The sequence below is a fragment of the Mus caroli genome, chromosome 2 (genome assembly GCF_900094665.2).
Source record: "Mus caroli chromosome 2, CAROLI_EIJ_v1.1, whole genome shotgun sequence".
Lineage (NCBI taxonomy): Eukaryota > Metazoa > Chordata > Mammalia > Rodentia > Muridae > Mus > Mus caroli.
In genome coordinates, this window is record NC_034571.1 from 123,243,967 (window position 1) to 123,267,712 (window position 23,746).

The 23,746-nt window shown below is 41.4% G+C and overlaps 1 protein-coding gene across 5 annotated transcripts in view; it reads left to right on the forward strand.

Annotated features, from left to right (window-relative positions):
- The window catches only part of Ptpra (protein tyrosine phosphatase receptor type A), a 105,159-nt gene that overhangs the window by 12,952 nt on the left and 68,461 nt on the right, over positions 1–23,746 (forward strand). The gene's annotated exons all lie outside the window — the stretch shown is intronic.

Below are 23,746 nucleotides of genomic sequence, written 5' to 3' on the forward strand. Positions count from 1 at the left end.
TTTGTAGACCAGGCTGGCCTCGAACTCAGAAATCCGCCTGCCTCTGCCTCCCAAGTGCTGGGATTAAAGGCGTGCGCCACCACGCCCGGCTTATTATTTTTAAAAAGCAGTTTTGGTGAGGTATTCTAGTTGGTTTCTGTTGCTGTGATAAAACATTCTGGCCAAAAGAAATTTGGAAAGAAAAGGCTTTATTTAGCTTACACATTCTCAATACAGTCCATTGCTGAGGGAAGCCAGGAAAATAACTCAGGCAGGAACCTAGAGGCAGGAAGTGAAGCAGAGGCTATGGAGGAATGTTGCTTTCTGGCTGGCTTTCCATGGCTTGGCCAGCTTGCTTTCTTGGATAACCTAGGCTCACCTGCCCAGGGGTGGCACTACCAACAGTGGCTGGGCTCTTCCACATGAGACATTAATCAAGAAAATATCTCACAGACATACCCACAGGTCAGGGTGATGGAGGCAGTTACTCAATTGAGGTTCCCTGCCAGGTGACACCAGTTTATGTCAGGTGACAAAAGTTAGCACATGAGTTATAATGATATGCATGAGAATATTTGTTAACTGTGTGTGATTGGATGAAGTTTGGTGTGTGAAGCTGTGAGGCTGTCACCACAATGATTGTAAAAGACACGTCCATCACCTGCAAAATTGTTCTTGTGTGTCACTTTTACTTTTTGACTTCTATTTCTATAGTAAGAACATGTATTATAAGATCTGCCCACCTACGTTTGTAAGAGTATCTTACAGCATTGCTGACTGCAGGGACTATGCTGTATGGCAGCTCTCTACAATCAGTTGGTACTACACAGTTTCAGAGAAAGATGAGTTCTTCCCAGAGAAGAAGTATCGTTCACTGTCTGTCAGCACACTGTCTCCCATAACCCTTTTAGCATGGTACAGAATTAGACACCAAGTCTGAAAAGCATAACTGTAAATGTCTGCAGATGTGGTGTTAAGATGGAATTACTTTTTAACTATTTTGTTGGGCCTAACTCATAAGAGACAGTACACACAGGTTTGTGAAGAAGGAGACAGTATTAAAGTCTGAGCACAACATTGGTCCTATATTTCTGTTTCTTTTCTTTGATGTTTTATTTATTTTATGCTTATGAGTATTTTGCTTGTGTGTATCACATGTGTCCCACAGAGCTGGGAAGAGGGCATTGACTCCCTGGAACTGGAGTTACAGAGGATTGTTGAGCTACTATGTGGGTGCTGGGAACCAAGGAACTCTGGGAGAGCACGCAGTGCTGAGCCATCTCTCAAGTCCCCTGTACTTTTTTTCTGTCAGGTTATTATATCAAATTGTGTAGTACTCCACATACTTGTATGATAATCCACACAACATATAGATTAAGTCTCAGTATAATTTTACTGAAGCATGGTTTGCATTGCTTGTGCATTCAGTTCGATGGCAGCAGAACTGAGCTCGCTTACAGTGAGCTTTGGTAGCTTCATTTAGCATCTAAGTCTGCCTTTTATTACTTGTGTGGCTCAAAAAGGACTAGAACTTTCTGTATAAAAAATAATATTTAAAAAGATTTAATCTCTTCTAGAAAAAGAAAAGTACTAGAAGGAATCTTATGTTGTCAGACTAGATTTTAAATCACAAATGCTGTCCAACAGTACTTGAAAACTTTAACTCTTTGAATTAATGTTTTTATTTTGAGCTGGAATCTTGCTATAAAGTAGGCAGGCCTCAGACTTGAACTTTCCAATCTTGGCCTTCTGAGAGCTAGACTTACAGGCATGTGCCACCTAAGCTCACTTTTCTGTTTGTTTGTTTCTTTTTTTTTTTTCTTAAGATTTATTTATTTATTATATGTAAGTACACTGTAGCTGTCTTCAGAAGCACCAGAAGAGGGCATCAGATCTCATTATGGATGGTTGTGAGCCACCGTGTGGTTGCTGGGATTTGAACTCAGGACCTTCAGAAGAGCAGTCAGTGCTCTTACCCGCTGAGCCATCTCTCCAGCCCTGTTTCTTTCTTTTTATATTTGTTTACTTTATGTATATGATGATTCATGTGTATTTTACTTTATGTGTTTGGCCTGCATATATGTATGTGTACCATGTGTGTACCTGGAGCTGACAGAGGTCAGAAGAGGGCACCAGATCCTCTAGAACTGTAGTTACTGAGCTTCCAGATAGGTGCTGGAACCCAAACCCAGGTCCTTAGCAAGAGCAGTAACTGCTCTTACCTGCCAAGCCATCTCTCCATATCCCTAACTTGACTTATGGCTATCTTAATGCCAACATTTGTTAGTTCTTTTTTACATATAGTAAATTGCTCTCTTGAGGATAGAGGTATGGATCTTACTTGTTTTACAGGGGTTTTTAAAGTTGTTTGTTTGTTTTCAATTTATCTCAACTCTTATATGATATTTAGTAGGTGTGAGTGAGTGGTTTACTCCAGTAGAACCATATTGACCCCACCCCCACTCTGAGCTAGCATTCTTAACTTTTTCTCTCCGTAGCCCAGGCTGGCCCAGCACTCAAGGTCTTGGCTGCCTCAGCCTCCCTAGTGCTAGGATTACAGTATGAGCCTCCTGGCTTGAACCAATACTCCTACAGGAGGCAGCGTGACCTAACAAGCATGTGACCTCTCACTCAGTTCAACAGAACAACTCTTTTGAAAAAGTTAATTCTAGAAAAATTTTAATGTAGTATTTAAAGCTCCTGAAGGTGATTTTAGAGTTGTCCGCTAATATTTTTTCAGATTGTAACTTAGGAACACAGTTTTGGGGTTGAGTTCCTGCCCATCTGGCTCTGTTGCTGTGGACTCTTGGTGAAGTATAACATGAAAAGAAGCTGTTCATCTCACGGCAGCCAGGAAGCAGAGTGAGAGCATGAGAGTGTATCTACCCCAGTGGCCTTTCTTCTCTCCTGTGTTCCAGCTGGGGCCCTAGCTGACAGATGACTCCAAACACCTCTGTGCGGTTGCTACCATGGCAGTGATCTTGGAAACCCGGTCATAGTCACACCCAAAACTACTTCACTAACTCCCACGTGTCTCAGTCTATTCAAATTGATAATCAGGATAAACTGAACCTCTCTCAGATCGCACTGATCTCTTTGCAGCAAAAACAAAAACTAGAGAACTTCTTACCTCTTACTTGTGCTTTAGAGACCATCCACTGTTGGCTACTTAGTTGTCACGTTTCTTTGGTTTCTTTCAAAGAAGAGTAGTTTCTCAGACTTCTTTTTAGTAATTTGACATTTTTTGAAAGATTTATTTTTATTTTGTGTGTTCTGCCTGTATGTATGCCTGGTACCCTCAGAGGACAGAAGAGGGTGTCAGATCTCCTGGAGCTAGGGTTAGGGACAGCTATGAGCCACCACACAGGTACTGGGAAGAGCATCAAGCACTTAGAACCACTGATCCAGCTTCTAATTTGACCCTTGTTTTGTTTTGTTTTGTTTTGAATAGTTTTTCTGGCTGTCCTGGAACTGTAGACCAGGCTGGCCTCAACTCAGAGACCCGCTTGCCTTTGCCACCTGAGTGCTGGGTTTAAAGGTATTTGCCACCACCGACTTTCCCTTGGCCCCTCGCCTTTGTCTTTTTTAAGTAGTCTAATTATTTTGCAGAATGTTCCTCTTTCTGATTTAGTTTGGCATTTTTTTCACCAGTAGATTTGAGGCCTTATTTTATTTTTGCTTGTGTGTATATGTGTGTTTGTGCATGTTTGAGTGCAGGTATTCACAGAGTCCAGAGAGATTGTTGAATTTTCTAGAGCTGGAGTTAACAGGCATTTGTAAGAATCAAATTCAGGTCCTCTGCAAGAGCAGTGCTTGCTCTTAACCACTGAGCCAACTCTATCCCCTCAGGAGTAGCTTTAGATTATATATTGTTGGCAGAATACCATAGACACTGTGTGCTTGTCACTGCATTATATCAGGAGGCCTATGTCCATGTGTGCCATTATACACATTAAAATTGGGTTAAGTTTTATCACACGGTCAAGATGTTGTCTGACAAGCTTTTGAAAAGTTTAACTGAGAAGTATTTTTGTGCTTATTAATAAGTAAATAATACGTATTTTGTGGGAGTGACACTGAGGTTATGTAAATTGCCTATTTTCAAATTCTGACCAGCAAATGTTAGTATCCATGGAGGGTTTGTGACTGAATCCATTATTGCTATGGTGGTAACCAGATGGCAACTTAAAAAACAAATTAATCATTCTTCATTCATCTGACATTTCCTACAAGGAAAAGCTTTCACTTTGTCTTTTAAACTTGTAAAATTACCCAACATGGTTTCCTATTTTATTTTATTCCTTTTTAAACTTATTTTGATGATCAGGTTGTCCCAGATTTAGCCGGTGGTGACCCTTTCCAGCATGTGTCCTTTTTTTTTTTTTTCATGTGTTCATTATTTTTATTTTATTTTATTTTATTTTTTGGTATATCATTTTCATCTTGTCCCAGCTCAACCATTTCTTCAAGGAACTCTAGTTCTTTTTAGAAGATATAGTTAGGCATCAAATCTGATACATGCTTCCTGCAATTGGGATGTGATCTCCCTTAGACCCTGAGCCCTGAACTACAATGTTGTTGTTGTTGTTGTTGTTTTTGTTGTTGTTGTTAAGACAAGGCTCATTTACTCTATAGCCTAGGTTGACTTAAACTTATAGCAATCTCCCTGCCTCAGCTTACAGGTCTGGGTCACCATACCTAGCTATGAAATTGTTTTACTAAATTCCTGGGACCAAATTTGTGGAGGTGACTGAGTAACCCCCAGCTCAACACCATTAAAAGCTTGTTACTGCATAGTTTTCCAGAATCAGGATACACAGCATGCTGCTGTGCAGGGACAAGTGGAAAATCACTAGGATGGCTACAGGCATGGAGCCAGAGACAGACACGAGTGGGGAACATTTTCTATAGTGGTGGGAAGATGTTGGGTCTGTGTGTATGCAGTGTTATAATTTGATTTGTGCATGCCCTCAAAACAAGGTTGATAAGAACAGAAATAACTTTGCCTCTGATTCTGGCATCTGCTTTTAAAGTGTCAAATGATTGATTACAGAATGTTAAGATTATTATGAATAGATGTGAATGCTGAAATATACATGTGCATATAAATAAACACAAACGCCTGAAAGCCATTTCCCACAAAATACCTCTAATTCCACTTTAGCCCTATAGAATTATTTTTCATGTTTCCTCTTTTTAGACTTTGACAGATATATCTCTTATCCTTTCCACCACACTGCCACATAATCAGTTTTCTGTCTGTGAGGACCTTCCCGTTGCCCCACCCGAAGAATGAATGCCCCTACAGGTTCTAAAAGCTATTCTTTACTTTGCACGGTTCCAAAATGCAACATTTCTATTACCATTGCTTAATTAAATAGCATCGGTCTCCAGACTACTGAAATAAATGATTTGTAGTGGATGGCAGTGCAGCTCAGTTTATAGAGTGCTTGCCTAACATGCACAAAGCCCTAGGTCTAATTCCCAGCTGCACATAAAACCAGGTATATGGCACATTTCAGTCATGTCAGTGCTGGCACTGAGGGATGGAGGCAGGAGGATCAGGAGCTCAGGGTCATTTCAACTACTTAGGGAACTTAAGGCCAGCCTGAGCTATGTGTGAGACCCTGTCTCAAAACCAAAAACAGAAGATAATTTGTGCTCAGAAACAACTCAGATTTTTAAAAAATATTTATTTATTTTATTATATGTAAGTACACTGTAGCTGTCTTCAGACACACCAGAAGAGGGAGTCATATCTTTTTACGGATGGTTGTGAGCCACCATGTGGTTGCTGAGATTTGAACTCAGGACCTTCGGTAGAGCAGTCAGTGCTCTTAACCACTGAGCCATCTCACCAGCCCCAACAACTCAAATTTTAAAAATTCATCTGACCCTAAAGTAGCTGACTAATGTGTCCTGAACATTACTCAGTTGGGGCTAGTCTAGTTTGTTTTAAGAAAACTATAGTCCACACTTTTCTGAGCTAAACTTTACGCAGCTTAGCATCCATCCTGTCTGTTCTTGGGATGCGTGGTGGGTAGCAGAAAGCAGGATGTTCAGTTATGTACTTTTAGTTCATAAGAACACAGGGGTTGCTCCAGCAGTAGTTCAAGGGAGTGGTATGAATCCTGCTTTAAGAAACCTAGGATGGAAAAGGAAGGAAGGAAGGAAGGAAGGAAGGAAGGAAGGAAGGAAGGAAGGAAGGAAGGAATTAGTTCTTGGTGGCTGTACTTTATTTCATTAAAACTTAGAAATAAAGGTGAAGCAATTTGGGAATAGTGGCCCACAACTGTAATCCTGTGTCAGTGTACTTCTCTATTGTATTGCTGGGATAAAACCATACAAAAAAGCAACCTAGAGAGGAAAGTTTACCACATCTGCAGACTAGAGTCCATCATCTAGGGAAGTCAGGTCAGTAGCTTAAATAGGAACTTGGAGGCCGAACCGATACAGAGGCCATGAGGAGTGCTGCTCACTGGCTTGCTCCCCGTGACTTACTCAGCCTGCTTCCTTATGTAACCTAAGCCTACTGCAAAAGTGTGTCACTGCCTGCAATGGGATCAGCCCTCCCCTGTCAATCACTAATCAAGAAAGTACCCCACATCATGTTCACAGGCCATTCTAATGGTAGTAATCCCTCATTTGAGGTCCCCTCTTCTCAGGTGTCACAGTTGATAAAACTAGTAAGCACAAATCTTGGGAAATATTTTGGGTTTGGGGTTTGTCAAGGCAGAAGCACAGCTCTTGTTTTCAAGAGGAAAAAAGAGAATGCTCATTCTGGAACTCATATTAAGGTTGCACCAAATTCCACGTTCCAACATGGAAGCAGATTCAAGTTTTTATAGTAACAGAACAAAGAAAGCTTCACACACATTGGTAGAAACATGGAGTGAGTGCATGCAGCCCAGAGGGGATTCTCATCTGTAAGCCTAGATGCTTTCTGAGAGCGTTCTTAGCCCTTGGCTTGATAGAACTATGTTTTATTAAATTGATGCATTCTAAAGATTTGTTTGCTTTATCTGTTAAGATATTGGGTTCAACTTTATTTGTAATTTGTAACTTTATATGTTAGATCTGACACAAAGGGGCACAAGGAATAGCTATTTTATAAGTTAACAGTAGCCCAAGATAAATTGCAATTAAGCTCTCTGCCTGCAACCTTTCATTCTATCACTAAAGTTCTGATCATCAACCAGCCTTTGCTGACACAGCTACTGTCTTAGCTTGCTTTCTATGACTGTGATCAAGACCATGACCAAAAGCAACTTGGGGAGGAAAGGGTTTATTTGGCTTATAAGTTACTGTCCATCATGAAGGGAAGTTGAGGCAGAAACTCAGGACTGAAGGCAAGAATGGAGGCAGAAACCATGGAGGATGCTACTTTGTAATAGTTGCTGATGCCATAGATGGATAGACAGACAGCAGCATGTCAGGGGCTCTGAGGAGGAATCAGGCCCAGATGGTAGGTCCTTTCTCATACAGTTTAGAGGAAATACCATGTGATGAATGGGCTGTCCATAGTCAATTATTCCTGTCTTTGGTTCCTGGCAGGCAGGTGGAAATGGAGTCTGTCAATCTGGGGCCTGTGAACAGAATCAACTCTTGAAAGTGGGGAGAGTGGGGAGAGCAAGAATTTAGGGAAAACAACTTAATGGAGGGCTTTACAAAATGGCATGGACCTGGTTACATTCCAGACTTTTGTTTCTATTAGATGTGTGTGGGGGGGGAGTAATTGTCACTCTTTCCTCTGCCTTAGTCCCCCCTTTGAATGCCAAACCTGAAATCTTCCACCTCCCATTTGAGCTGTGAAAGCAGGAGGGTCAGGAGTTCAAGGTTACCCTTAGTTATGTAAGAAGCTCAAGGCCAGCCTGAAACCCTGTCTTTAAAACAAAGAAACAAACACAATGAATGCAGTATAGCTTATGTTAGGGGATTTTAGTGAGTATATTGAATATTTCATAACTTGGGAAAAGCTTCCATTTGATACTTCTCAGAAGGCCCTTCTAGAACATACAAGGATATGTGTGGATTCAGGTGTTAGTAGCATGCAAGTATACAGGAAAGGTATTTAAAAAGCCAGCAAACATTTTCCTCATTTACATATGATTCATAAAGTTTGTATTAGCACAGCTTATATTACTGTTCTTTTAAAGATTGAAACTAAAATCGTAACTCCCACCTCTACCCCAAACACTAATGTGGACTTTTCCACCAAGGGCCACACAACTTTCTCAACAATTTTGCTTAGGACGTTTGATGGTTGTGTGCAATAGGCACATTAGATCAATCTGTCCCCAACCCCCACCCCCGCCTCTTTCTCCTATCCCTTTCTTAATTGAGGGAAGCAAAAGCTGGTTTCCAAGGATACGCATTCTCTTGTGCTGGTTTCAGATTGTTGTAGTCATGGAAACTAGGCTAGTAAACTCATTCTTGGCAGCTTCTGGCGTTGGTCTGATCTTTTCTTTAAAATACATTACAATTATAATTTAAAATAATACATTTGGGGAAGGTTAGTGCTTTATGAGTCCATGTCATCCCAGAGGGGGATTGGGAATGTTGCTGAGTTGGTTTAAGGCAGTCAGTTAAGTAGTAACAAGTGGCTAAATGAAACCTCAGTGACTTAACCAAGGGTAGTTTATGTAATTTAAACAGAAGGACCGACGTGGAAGAAATTTACATTTAGGTTTTTTTATTTATTGTGTTTTATTTGTGTGTGCACATGTGTGCACATGAGCTTTTTTCATGTGTGGTGTGGGGGGATATGTTGTGCTGTGTGGTATATTTGTGGTATGGTGTGTATTTGTGTGTATGTGTGTGTGTGTGTGTATGTGTGGAAGCTGGAGGCTGGAGGTTGATACAATGCATTTCCTTGATTGCTCTTTGCTTTAATCAAAGGTAGGATCTCAGTCACACCCAGAGCTTGCAGATAAAGCCATTCTTCCCTTGCCTAGGTAGGAATGGTTACCACATCTATCTAGAGATGTGTGACTGCAAAAATGTCTGGTAGGAGCTGTTCCAGATAAGCCTGGCTGCATTGCTTGAAGCCAGGGTAGTCCACTGTGATAATTCAGTCCCGCCTCTATGGCATATTCAACCTGACTGATACTGGAGTGAGGCTAGTCCCAAGGCTGATGAAGTAAGTGGCAGTTCTGCCCAAGGCAGCCAGAGCAGTGAAGGGGAGCCAGTGGCTGCCACTTAGGGAATCAGGCTGTCTGTTCTCCTCCCATCTTTGCTTATTGATAGGAAAATGAATATCAGGAGTGCTTACAATAAGGTAAAGAACTTACACTAACATTAATAGTGTTTTTAGCCATGCTTAACACTGCCCCATGCCCTAGGGAGAGATGAGGTCTTGTGTTGGCCTCACCCTTATGTGAAATCTTTTCCAAATTTGTTGGTGGAACCTGTGAATATGATGGAATTTTACTATAGGGACTATATTGCATTGCCTCACATTAAAGGAATTTTACAAGTGTAATTAAGTTACTAGTCAATTTGCTTTGAGATTGTCAAAAGGAGGCGTATCCAGTTGGATCAGACCTAGTCACGTGAACCAAAAGTCAAAATCACAAAAAGTAAAATAATCAAACATGAGAAAGATTTGATGAAAGGGAAATTTCATGCTTAGCTTTAAAGATGGAGGTTACATGGGAAGGGTTTTAGATAGACTTCAGGAACTGAGAATGGCCTCAGGCTGAGAAAAACAGAAATGAGGGACCTTGATCCTACAGCTGCAAGGAATTGAGTTTTGGTACAGCCTTGAGAACTTGGAAGAGTATCCAAAGACAGGGAAGCTGGAAGTCTGGCACACATACTGAGTTTTATCTTTGTGAGAGCTGAGCCAAGAATCCAGCCATGCTGCACCTGAACTTCTAACATCTAACTGAATGGTTATTAGATAGTGTATAAAATTAGTGTACTGTCAAGATGATAAAGGCTTCCTCTTATTAATTTGATTAGATTTATTTATTTTTATTTGTATGAGTGTTTTGACTGCATAGTGTCTGAGGTGGTCAGAAGAAGCCATCAGATCCTCTGAAACTGGAGTTACCAATTGTTGTGGTGCTGGGAACCTAACTCAGGTCCTCTGCAAGAATAGCAAGTGTAGGGCTGGAGAGATGGTTCACAGGTTATGAGCACTGACTGCTCTGTTCCAGAGGTCCTGAGTTCAATTCCCAGCAACCACATGGTGGCTCACAACCATCTGTAATGGGATCCAAGGCACTCTTCTGGTGTGTCTGAAGACAGTGACGGTGTACTCATATACATTAAACATGCAAACAAACAAATATTTTAAAAAATAGCAAGAGCTCTTAGCCCCTAAGCCATCCACTAACCCTCCAGCCCCTCTTCTGTTTGTCATAGCATTCTATGAAGTTCGCTGTCAGCTTTCCTGTATCATAGTAGCATTGACATTCTCATGTATATTTCACAAACACTTACATATTTATAAACATACAAACACAAATCTGCTGGAAATCTAATTGAGATTGCACTTAATATATAGATCAGTTTGGAGTTCCTGCCTTTGTAACAGTTTTGAGGGTGTGTGTGTGTGTGTTGTTTTGTTTGGGATGGGATCTCTTGAATGAGCTCAGGCTAGCTTAGAACATAAAAATCCTCTTGCCTCAGCTTCCTGAGTACTCGGATTATATAGCCTGAGCCATCATATGTGGCTTGAGTCTTTTGATCCATGGAGAGACTGGGTCACTGTTTACTTCAGTCTTTAAGTTCAACAGTGTTAAATTTTTCTATAAACAGATTCGCATGTCTTTTGTCAAATTTATCCCTAAGTAGTTTTGTTTTCTGTTATACATGATGGTTTTTAATTTTAATTTCTAATTGTTCATAGTTTGTGTGTGTGTGTGTATACACACACACACACACTCACATTGTATTTTTGATAAGCTTATTCTATCAAATTTCTTTAATATTTTTAAGGTCCTCTTGAGGTGGTCATATATGTTGTGTGTGGGGGGTGTATACATACATCTTTTTGAGACACTTTACTGAGGCTGAGCCATTTCTGCTAGGCTGGCTAACCAGCAAACCCTCAGAAGCCACCTTTCTCTGCCCCACCGTGTCAGTGCTGGGGTTGCAGACTTGTGGCACTGTACCCTGCTTTTGCCTTTGTGTTTGGGATCCAGGCTCAGGGTATCACGCTTGTATAACAAGCACATTATTCACTGAGCCCTCTCTACAGCCCCAGTGTAATTCTTTCCCAATTAGAATGCTGTTTATATTCTTGGCCTGCTGTACTACCTAGAACCTATAAGACAAGATTGGTGTAAGAGATGAAAGCACTTATCCTTGCCTTGTTACTCATTTTAGGGTAGAGGAGTGTTAGTATTACCTTTAAATATAATGATAGCTTCAAGTTTTTCATAGATTTTTTTTCATGCCAACATACTGTCATATATGAATTCCAACTTTCTAAGAGGAGTGTTTTGTTTTTTAGATTATTTGCAATGTAAGGAGGGAGAGGACAAGGAACCTTGCATTTTGAACCTAGATCTTATAAGTTTGAATGCTAAGTAAGCTAGTTTCCTGTGTAAGAACTTGCTGTGTAGTGTGTAGACCAGGGTGGCTGGGAACTCAGCGTTCCACCTGCCCTTGCTTCCTCAGTACTTGGATTAAAAATGTGTGCACCGTATCAGGGAGTAACTTCTAGGTCCTGATTTAGTTTTTGTTCAGCCAATTGTGGTTTTCTCTATCTCTCTTGTGCTTTCCAAAGTATGTTAATATTTATCCAGCATTTCCAGGTCTTAAAAGCCAAAAGAGTTTTTAATTCATTTTCTAGACTGTTGTATTACTAGCTAGGAAAAAAATAAATAAAGAAAGCTATGTGCTTTATTGGTTCCGTTTCTTTATTAGTGTACACGTCAGCTTTGTACTGCAAGTGCTTTTGCCCACAAAACCATCCTGCTGGCCGATAACGGTTGAACTTAATATGAGGAAATACTGAGTGTAAGTCAAAATATAAAACTATGTTTTACAAAGTCTTCTATCTCAAATTCTATTTTTAAACAACTCCTGTTCAACAAGTAGATACAGAACCAGGTTTTCCTGTCTACTTTCCGAGGAAACAAAAATTGCAAGAAAAAAAATTGTTGAAGAACAAAACCAGTGGTTGCTATAGTAAGCCAGGAACTTCCTGTCCGTGGGTCTGTCGACTGTGGGGAAAGGAACGATTGCATGCCACTCGTAATTTGTCACAGTTTTGTATTCCATCTTTGAGCTGGAGGTGAAGGGCTGTGAACATTGCTTCTTCCCATTGCTATACTCAACAGTTCAAAGGCCTTACCAGTTGGGTGCTTTGTAACAGTATAACGGTTGTGATCTATGGAAGAGAACTTTGATACTTTACACTCAGCACCTTTAGGAGAAAGCCCTTTCATGATTTAGTGACCTGCTTGGGTTTAGTCTTGCAGACCTTGAGTGAGAGCAGGGACTGTGGCCTTGGTTCAGTAGTTGGGTTTGGGTCTCTGGATCTGCCACCTGCTGGCTGTTTATGGACAGTTGTACTCTGCATCCCATTTTCTTCATCTATAAGATCTACAAAAGAGTAAGGCTAAATGGTGTGTGTGATAGTTTGGCAGGATAAGTACTTAGTGATGGTTGCTAAGATTATTCCTGATCTGATCTGTTTACTTGATTCCTTTTGATGTGTTCTGCTTATCTCTACATGGTAATTAGGTTTTTGGGATTTGGTTTGGTTTGGTTTGGTTTGGTTTGGTTTGGTTTGGTTTGGTTTGGTTTGGTTTGGTTTGGTTTGGTTTTGCAAGACAGAGTCTCTCCATCTAGGCCTGCTGCCCAGGAATTCAATCTGTAGCCCAGGCTGGCCTCAAACTCAGAGATCTGCCTGCCTCTGCCTCCCCAGCACTGGGGTTAAAGGTGTGCGCCCAGCTAGTAGTCAGCTGCTTTTTTGGTATTCTCAAGATTTAGTTACATATTAAAGTTCTAAGCAGAAGAACCTGTCGGGAAACAGCAATTAAACAGTTACTAAAGCATTCACTAATAATGACCACTATGTTATGTGTGCTTAATAAGGAATATGCTCCATTTCTGCCTCAGCCTTTATTTTATACATTTTAAATTTTGCTGTTTCTCTAGGTAAGGTGGTTCATGTCTATAAGCTCAACACTTTGGAAGCAGAAACAAGATAGTCTAGACCAGCCTAGGTCATTTAGTAAGACCCTGCCTCATAAAAATAATTGCTGGGTTTTCTCTCCCTTTAAGGCTCACTAGCAAGTTCAATAATAAGCTAATCTGTTTTTAAAAAAAAGTCTTAACATTAAAAAATATTAAAATGAAAGTACATACTGTGCAGCCATGAAGACACACGTTCACCTGCTGCTAGTTTTTATAGAGAGGATAAAGAATTGTTTGACAGAGCCGGGCGTGGTGGCGCACACCTTTAATCCCAGCACTCGGGAGGCAGAGGCAGGCGGATTTCTGAGTTCGAGGCCAGCCTGGTCTACAGAGTGAGTTCCAGGACAGCCAAGGCTACACAAAAAACCCCTGCCCCAAAAAACAAAAAAAAAAAAAAAAAAAAAAGAATTGTTTGACAGTATGTGTGAACTTGCCAGTGCCTGTATGGGGGGTGGGATATAGATGTTGGGAGGTTGCCCATCCATCATACATATGCCTGTGGAGGTTAGAGGACCCCCTCAGTGTCATTCCTTAGGCACATTCCACTTTTTGTTTGCAACAGGGTCTGTCATTGGACTGGAACACTGCCAAGTAGGCCAGGCTAGCAAGCTCCAGGGACCCACCCAGCTATCCCCACCTCCTATCTCCCCATCATTGAGAATATAGTATCCCCACCTCCTATCTCCCCATCATTGAGAATACAGTTGTGTGCCACCAGGCACCCGTCTTTTCGTGTGGATTCTGGGGAGCAGAACTGTAGTGTGTGGGGTTGTTTAACTTGCAAGGATGGAGAAGAGAAGCACTGACTGGATGTGACTTGAGAGCAGAATTAGTGGCCAACTGCAACAAAGCCTTACCAGCAGATCTCCCCCGTCCTGGTTTTTGCACTTGGTTGGTTGGTTTGTTTGTTTGTTTGTTTGTTTGTTTTGAGACAGGGTTTCTCTTTGTAGCCCTGGCTATCCTGGAACTCACTTTGTAGACTAGGCTGGCCTCGAACTCAGAAATTAGCCTGCCTCTGCCTCCTGAGTGCTGGGATTAAAGGCGTGCGCCACCATGCCCAGCAGTTTTTGCACTTCTTAATGATTGAAAAAAGTCGCATGAAAATGACATGAAATCAAACTTTAGTTTTATTAGCACATAGCTGTGCTAACATGTTATATATAGTTTGTGGCTGCTTTTATAACCATAATAACAAAGCAGAGTAGCTGTGACAGCGACTGTTTGGCTTACAAAACTAAACCTTTATAAATTACTGATAATTGCAGGCTTCTTGGAGAGATAGTGATTGTAAATTTTTAAAATTAGCACTCAAACCAATGGTCTTCATGGTGGCGTTCATGTGGCGTTTGTGTGGCATTCGTGTGTGTACATCATGATGCTTTGTTCTGATTCGCCCCTCCCGGTGCTCTCTCCAGTCCTTGCTCCACACAGCTCCCCTGTTGCCACACCGTGCATAGCTCACTACCTTCTCTTTCTCTTTCCTCCCGTAAGAACTTTCTTCCCGCTCATGAGCCTTTCTCTAGTTAAAGCAGACACACTTGAGCGCATACGCATGCACAATCTAGGTTCTATCTGTGAAAGAAAATATGTCTTTTGTATCTGCCTTATTTCACTTCACAATGATTTCTGATTCCATCAATTTTCCTGAAAATTACATGATTTCATTTTTCTTTGTAGCTAAATAAAATTTCATGGCGTATAATGTTCTACATCAGTGCTTCTCAACCCGTGGATCTCACCTCTTTGGTGATCAGACAACCCTTTCACAGGTTAACCTAAGACACATTGTAAAACAGATAACAGTAGCAAAATTATAGTTGTGAAGTAGCAATGAAAATAATGGCTGGGTCACCACAACATGAGATACTGTATTAAAGGGTCGCAGCATTAGGAAGGTTGAGACATTGTTGTGTGTTGTATTTATTATTCATCTGTTAGAGGACTTCTAAGCTGGTTCCACTTCCTGGTCATTGTGAACAGTAAGCCTGAGTGTGCAAGTGCTCATTATCTTAGGATACCATTTAATATACCGGAGCTGTGTGGCCAGGTCAGATCCGTTCTATTTTTAGTCTTTTGGAAAACCTCCATACTGCTCTCCTTGGTTGCGGTATAAAGTCGTCATTCTCACCAACACGATTAAGGACTCTCTTTGCCAAAATCCTTGCCAACATTTATTGCCGTTTGTTTTCTTGATGATAGCCGTTTTAACTGAGGTCAAGCAGAGTCTGAAAGTAGTTTGGGTCTGCACTTCCCTGATGACTAAGGATGTTGCGGGGGAGGATGGCGCACAAAGAGAAGAAAGGACCAAGAGGGAACCAAGAGCCAAGACAACCAAAAGAACACATGGCGGAAATGGCAACATTATATAGGAATGGGATGCTGAGGGAAGGAGCCCCAGGAGCTGGAGAAGTTTTGGGTAGAAGAGCTGAGAGGAGCTACAGGAACTGAGGGAGCCTAGAGGCAGCAGACACTGTGCTATGCTAATAGGCATACAGTCAGCTATTTGTCCCCAGCTCCTTTTGGATCTGATATAGGTTGACATTTATAGGGCTCACTGATGCCTTTGTTCTCTAATGACCTGCAAAGCACCTTCTAGCATTATGGAAGCTGGCCAGCAGGGAAGAAAATCCCAGCTTAGCTGTGCTTGATTTCTCTCTATCTTGGCAACCAGAGTGTGTGGTGTCTTCAGTAATAAAGTTTCCCTATCTAGTTTTGTTGAGCCTAGCCATTCGTTGTGTGGTTCAGGAGTTTTTGTAGTTCTTTATTTAGTCTAGCTATCAATCCCTTCTTCTGTATAGTTGCTTTTTTCTATTTTGTTGGCTATTTTCCTTGCTGTTCAGGAGCTTTTATATTTAATTTGTTAATTATTGCGATTGTCTCCTCTGCTGTTTGAGAGTTCTTTTTAGAAAGTCATCACCTGTAGCCATATTTGGACATGTTTTGTCTGTATTTCTTTCTAGCATTTTGAAAGTTCTTCACCTTGCGTTAAGGTGTTGGTCCATTTTAAGTTGCTCTTTGTGAGGGGTGAGAAATATGGATCTAGTTTCATTGCATGTTCTCTTTTTCTCTTCCTCATCACACCCATCCTCATGTATGAGTGTGTGCATGTGTTGTTGTGGTTATTAAAGATGATGATGTTTTGATTTGTTTTAAGGTAAGGGCTTATGTGTTCCAGGCCTTAAGCTCAAATGACCTTGAACTTCTGGTTCTCCTGCATCCGTTTCCTGAGTGTTGGGATCATAGGCAAGTATCACCATTCTTGATTTTATGTGGTGCTGGGGAGTCAACTCAGGCTCTCGTGTATGCTATCCAAGCAGTCTACCAATAGAGCTACATCCTCAACCTAAGTTTCATGCTACATGTGAAAAAACAGTAGTCCCAGCACCACTTGTTAAACGGGTCCCCCTCCAACATATATTCTTGAGTCCTTTGTTAAAAATTGGTTGGTTGGGGCTGGTGACATGGCTCAGCAGGTAAGCGCACTGACTCCTCTAACAAAGGTCCTGAGTTCAAATCCCAGCAACTACATGGTGGCTCACAACCACCCGTAATGAGATCTGACGCCCTCTTCTGGTGCATCTGAAGACAGCAACAGTGTACTTACCTATACTAATAAATAAATCTTAAAAAAAAAAAAAAGGTTGGTTGTTGGGGCTGGAGAGGTGGCTCAGCAGGTGAGAACTCTGGTTGTTCTTGACTTGGTGGTTAATTATGAGTACTGACTTTTCTTCCAGAGGACCAGGGTTCAGTTCCTAGCAACCACATGATGGCTCAGCCACCATCTGTAACTCCAGTTCCTGGTGACTGAGTTCCTTCTCCTGGCATCAGTGGTTACCAGATATCAGGCAGAACATTCATACACATTAAGATTATTTTAAAAACAATTAGATGGTTATAGCTATGTGGGTTTATTTCTAGACATTCTATTCTATTGCGTTGTCTCTGTGTCTGTTTCCATTCCAGCGTCATACTATTTTTGTTTCTATTGGCTTGATAATATAACTTGAGATCAGTTGTATTTTCTGCTAAGGATGCCCTTGACACTTTGGGCTCTTTTGTGCTTCCTTCTATCCCTAGCATTTGAGAGACTTTTATCATAAAGAGATGATGATTGTTGTTGTTGCTGTTGTTGTTGTTGCTGCTGCTGCTTCTGTTGTTGTTGAAACCCTTTTTTGGATTGATTGAGATCATCATGTGATTTCCACGTGCGGTATAACACTCATTAATTTGGATATACTGATCCAGAATGAAACTAACTTGATCATGGTGTATTAATTTTATTGTATGAGTGTTTTGTCTTCATATATGCCTGTGCTCCTCATGTGTGCAGGGCTGGTAAGGGTCAGAAGAGGGCATCAGATCCCCTGGAACTTGAGTTAGGGATTGTTGTGATTCACCATAAGGATATTGGGACCAGAGAGGCTGTGTCCTTTGCAAGAGCAAGAACCTCTGAGGCATCTCTCCATTCCCACCCCCCATTTTTCTAGATTATTATGTTTTCAAAGTATGTCCTAATAATTGTCTATATCCACTGAAATATATAATAATTTTCCTTCTTCTAATCTTTAATTTTATTAGAGTCCCTTCTTTTGATTAATTTGTGAGGCTGTCAATCTTGTTTACTTTTTCAAAGAACAAACTTTTTAAGTTATTCTATGTATTATCCTTTTAAAAATATGATTATTTGTTGTGTGATATATATGTGCTTGCTGGCATACATGTGCTAAAGTGAGCATAGGGTGGTCAGACAATAACTTCTGGGATTCAGTTTTCAACCTTCCATTCTGTTGAGGCACGGTCTCATTTGTTTATGCTTGGCTTTGCATGGGCTTCTGTGTATGTATTGTTATTTTACTCTCCATCATTAGTCTCTGCCCTGATCTTTATTATTTCCTACCATGTAAAACATTTTCAGTTTGAATTGCTCTTGTTTTTCTGAGACCTTGGGGTGCATCATTAGGTTATTTATTGTGTTCTTTCTGTTGTTTTGTTTCTAAGACAGATTCTCACTTTGTAGCCTTAGGTGGCTCAAAACTCATACTTGTAAATTTTCCTCTTAGACCTGCTTTAGTTTTATCTCAGAATTTGTAGTAAGTTTTGCTTTCATTTTCATTTGACTCTGGGAGCTTTTGATTTCCTCCCAGATTTCCTTAATAACCTCACTGATCATGCAGGAATAACTTATTCAGTCTTTATATTTGTATAGTTTTTATAATTTTTCTTCCAATGGCTTTCAGTTCTATTGATAACTTTTGGGACAAAACTTTTGTTTGTTTTTGTGGTTGTTTTGTTATTGTTGTTTTGGTTTGGTTTTGGTTTTCTAAGACAGGGTTTCTCTGTGTAGCTCTGGTTGTCCTAGAATTCCTCTGTAGACCAGGCTGGCCTTAAAATCAGAAGTCCTCAGAAAGGCAGCACTGTCTCTGTTCCTGAGTGCTGAAATTAAAGTCATACGCCACCAACGCCCACAGTAACTTGCTTGAATACATTTTTATTATGTGGAAGTAGCAGATGATCCTTAGGGGATACTTGGGTGGTGCAGAACTCTAACTAGAATTGCTAGTATTTTGATTTTTAAAAACTTCTCTATCAATGTGCAGATATTTAATACTCAGTGTGTTAGTCGGGTTCCCCAAGACAGAACTAGTACAGTGACAGTGGGGACAACAGGTTGGAATGTAGTGAGTGATCAGATTTCAGTGCACACCTGGGCAAAACCTCTGCTTACCAAGACCATTACCAGACAAAGCAGGGAATGGGTGGAAATTCCATCCACCACCTAGTCACTGAGCCGGAGTCTAACAACGCACACACAGTAGAAAGCTTTCATGCTGACCATCTCCTCACAGCTGACAGTCAGTTCTTGTGTGCAGGATGGGTGGGTATGTTCATGTAGACACATGTCCTGTGCATGTCACACACAAGGTGCACAAGGTCAACCTTGGATGTCACTTTTCAGGAACTGTCCACCTTGGTTTTTGAGACAAGTCTCTCATTGACCCTGGAGCTCAAATAGGCAAGACCAGCTGGCTTGTATGCTCTAGCGATCCACCTGTCTCCACCTCTCAAGCACTGGGGATACAAATAAGCCACCATATTTGGCTTTCTGTGTGGGATCCAGGGAATCTTAAGTCCAGGAGTCACACTTGCACACCAGCTGAGCTGAGCTGTCCTTCAGCTCGAGTCTTTTTCTTTTTTTTTTTTTTTTTTTTTTTTTTTTAAGAGGAATGTACTTGTTACATCTTTGTATCTCCAATTGCCATAAAATTTTGTGTCCTACAATTTTTACTAACACATGCAGGTTATTTTACAATCTTCACAAACCTGTAAATGTATATGAAATATTCCAACATTTTTTTTAATAAGTGTGTAACTTGTTTGATCTATTGAATCTATTCCCTAGGTTTCTACATTTTCCATGAATATTATTATATAAGGGTTTAGGGGAGGGTTTGCTTGTTTTTGTCTTGTTTTGTTGTTGTGTTGTTGTTGTTGTTCTTTTGAGACAGAGTTTCTCTGTGTCCAAGCCCTGACTGTGTTGGCCTTGATTTGTAAACTTTGTAGACCATACTAGCTGTACTGGCTGGTTTTGTGTGTTAACTTGACACAAGCTGGAGTTATCACAGAGAAAGGAGCTTCATGTGATAAAACGCCTCCAGGAGATCCAGCTGTAAGGCATTTTCTCAATTAGTGATCAAGGCAGGAAGGGTCCATTGTGGGTGGTGCCATCCCTGGGCTGGTAGTCCTGGGCTCTATAAGAAAGCAAGCGAAGCAAGTCAGGGGAAGCAAGCCAGTAAGTAACATTCCTCCATGGCCTCTGCATCAGCTCCTGCTTCCTGACCTGCTTGAGTTCCAGTCCTGAAGCTTTGGTGATGAACAGCAGTGTGGAAGTGTAAACTGAATAAACCCTTTCCTCCCCAACTTGCTTTTTGATCATGATGTTTGTGCAGGAATAGAAACCCTAAGACACTAGCCTTGAACTCACAAAGATCCACCTGCCTCTGCCTCACGAGTGCTGAGAATTATATCAAGTTTTAAACAAGATAGGAGTCTTTTGAATTAATAGAGTCTCAGAACTAAAAGGATTGAAGGATGTGACTTTTTGATGCCTTTCGTGTGAGAAGTGTAGTTTGCATTGTTCATGTGCCAGTAAACAGAATAAGCAACTGTGGCATCAGGACCAGTAAGCTTTGCTACTGTTGTTTTAAATGTTGAGACAGGGTCTCTAGCCCAGGCCTGCCTTAACTCCCTGTGAGGCCAAGGATGACCATCAACCTTTGATCATCTTGCCGCTATCTCCCAAGTCTTAGGATTATCGGTGTGAGTCACCACACTGTGAGATACTTGAGACTCGTGATGAACCAAATTCTATCCCCAGCCCCCTTCAGCAGCCTTGGGCCACTGGTCCCATATGGTGTTTAGTAGTTTGAAAATTGAATGAATATTCCGTTCTCTGTCCGAAGGGGTAGGGGAAGCTGATGGTAAGAATGAAGGCTTCAGACTCGGCAGACTCAGACTTTGGTCTTTGTAGTGACTTATTTGTGACTGTGGGCAAGTGTCTGGTTATGAGCTAGTTCCCTAAACAGTGGGAGGAATAGTCTCCCTCTTATAGTGAGACTGTTGGAAGTTAAATAAGGTAGAACATATAAGAGCACTTATATACAGTTGTATCTTGTTGAGAGTTCTTAAGTGAAGGAGGTTGTTATCTTTGGGGTTCTTTTTGTTTGTTTTTTGTCTTTTCATCTGACACAAGATGTAGGTATGCCAGGCTGACCGCAGACTTGTGATCCCCCTGCCTCAAGCCTTCCAAGTGCTGGCATTACAGGTGTGCACTACCACACCTGACTAGCTATTTTATTAGATATTTATTTGGTTATTTTAGTTGCCCATGAGTTGAGAGAACATTTTTATCGTTCATGTATGTATGTATGTAGTCTGGATCATTTAGCCTGAAAATAAGATTTCCCTGTAGTGCATGGCTGAAAAGCCTTGACATCATAGACATTTCCAGGCTGGAGAATTCTTTGTTCTAGGAGCCTGCCTTGATTTATAAGTTGTTTAGCAGCATCCCAGACCTTGACCCTTTTATGTCCATGACACAGTCCTCATGCCTTCATTTATGGTGATCAAAACCAACTTTACACATTGCCCAGTGTCACTGGGAGACTGTGCAATGGTATGCGAACAGCTCTGCAACCACACAGTTCAAGCTTTTGCACAAGCAAGCTGTGCCAATGGCCTACTTGGAAAGCCTAATGCCTTGTGAATTCAATTCTCCTGAGCTCCTTAGTGCTCAGAGCTATTAAGATGGTACTGTGTTCTATAGTTCCTGGAACTGTAAGCATACCTTTATGAGATCATTTATAAGGATGCTCCCAACCCCCAGAGCAGCGCTGGTAGTTGGCACAACTTGGGGGAGGGGGTTAGAACTAATATCTAAATATAGGGTTATAAGTGTCTGTCCAACTAACTACATTCAGTACTTTCATGTGTATACCTAACAATGGAATTGTGTATCTTACAGAAGTTCTGTGATCCAGTACATTTTTTTGAGGGACTACCATACTGTTTTCCATAATCTCTGAGCTATTTTGCATCTTCCCAGCAGCAGTGTTGTTATTATTATTATTTTTTTTTTTTTTTTTGGTTTTTCAAGACAGGGTTTCTCTGTGTAGCCCTGGCTATCCTGGAACTCACTCTGTAGACCAGGCTGGCCTCAAACTCAGAAATTCACCTGCCTCTGCCTCCCGAGTGCTAGGGTGTGCGCCACCACACCTGGCTTGTTATTATTTTTTAATTTCTTTAATGTTTATGGATATTCCTGCTACATATACTTCTTCATATCATATGCATGTAGTGTCCACAGAGGCCAGAAGGTGGTATTGGATCACCCAGACCTGGAGTTACATATGGTTGTGAACCACCATGTGGGTGCTGGGAACTAAACTCAGATCCTCTGGAAGAGCAGTAAGTGCTTTTAACCACTGAGCCATCTCTCCAGCACTGCAATGCTGTGTAACAGCCTCCACATTTCTAGATTATACACATTTAGACTGCTGGGCTTTTTAATAATGGTTGTGGTTGGTGGTGGTTGTGGTTGGTGGTGGTGGTGGTGGTGGTGGTGGTGGTCGTGGTCACTTCCTCCTCCTGCTCCTTCTGTTTTGCTTTTTTTATTTTATTAAAAATAGGTGTTTTTAAGATTTATTTATTATTATATCTAAGAGCACTGTAGCTGTCTTCAGATGTACCAGAAGAAGGCGTCAGATCTCATTACGGATGGTTGTGAGCCACCATGTGGTTGCTGGGATTTGAACTCAGGACCTTCAGAAGAGTAGTCAGTGCTCTTAACCACTGAGCCATCTCTCCAGCCCTAAAAATGTTTTTTTTTTTTAATGCAGTCTATTCTGCTTATGGTTTCTCCTCCCCCAATTCTTGCAAGGTCCACTCTACCTCCCCATCCAAATCCACATTCTTTCTTTCTCTTCTTAGAGAGCAATCAAGCATCTAAAGAATAATAATAAAAGCAAACAGAAGAAAGGAGCCAAAGGAAAAGCATCAAAGCACATGTAGACAAAGAGACACATATGTTTGTACACACAAGAATCTCATAAAAACATACAAAACCAGGAGCCATGCTGTATCTGTGCCTAGAATCTGTAAGGTAGGGATGGGGAGAGCCTGACAGAGCATAAGTCAGAGAAACTTCAAAGAGGCTGTTGAGTTCATTTTTCATTGGTCACCTACTGATGGACATGGAGCCTGCCCTTAAGAGTGGTTTATATCCCCAGTGAGACTCCCGTTTTTCATTTGTGAGTAACCTCTAGTTTGAGATAGTTTGGGGCTAGGGATGGGGACTTGTGTCTAATTCTCCTCTCAGTGCTGGTACCCGGTCTGGTGCAGATCTGTGCAGGCCTTGTTTACTCGGTGGCCTTGATCCTCTCTAGCTCTTACACTCTGCCTGCTGCTTCTTCCACAAGGTTCCCTGTGCCCTTGGGGGAGAAATTGGATGGACAGATCCCATTTAGAGCTGAGTGTTCCAAGGTCACTAGCTCTCTGCACATTGTGTGGCTGTGGGTCTCTGTATTTATCTGAGCAAGGCACAGACCTATGAGTACTGTACAGTGTCATTAGAAGTCATCTTATTGCTACTTTCCTTTAGCATAACAGTAGTATTTGGTTTTCCCTTAGTTCCCTGGCTTATCTCGTCTGTGGTTTTTGTCCAGAGCAGTCCAGGATAAGCTCCATCGTACGGAGTAGGCCTTAAACCCAAGCAGATATGTTTTGATTACTTCTGCGAGCTGTGCACCACCATTGCACTAGCACACCTGACAGGCAGTTCACCTTTGCTGGTGTTTCCCTTTCTTCTGTGGTAGTTTGCAGAGTCTTCCAGTCCCATGAACATTAGTACACAGGGTAAAGGCTCTAGGTAGCCACAAGCTCAGCTTCCCCATGTTCAGTGAGTTGGGTAGTCTTCAGCAGTAGGGCCTTACAGTCAGTCTGTGGAGCACAACCAGTAGCCTTGGCTATAGACTGGGTTGTTTGGGGGTTCGTTCCCACAGGGCCCCTTTGACCAACAACTCAGTAAGATGTAACCCATTCCCAGTACTAGATGCTT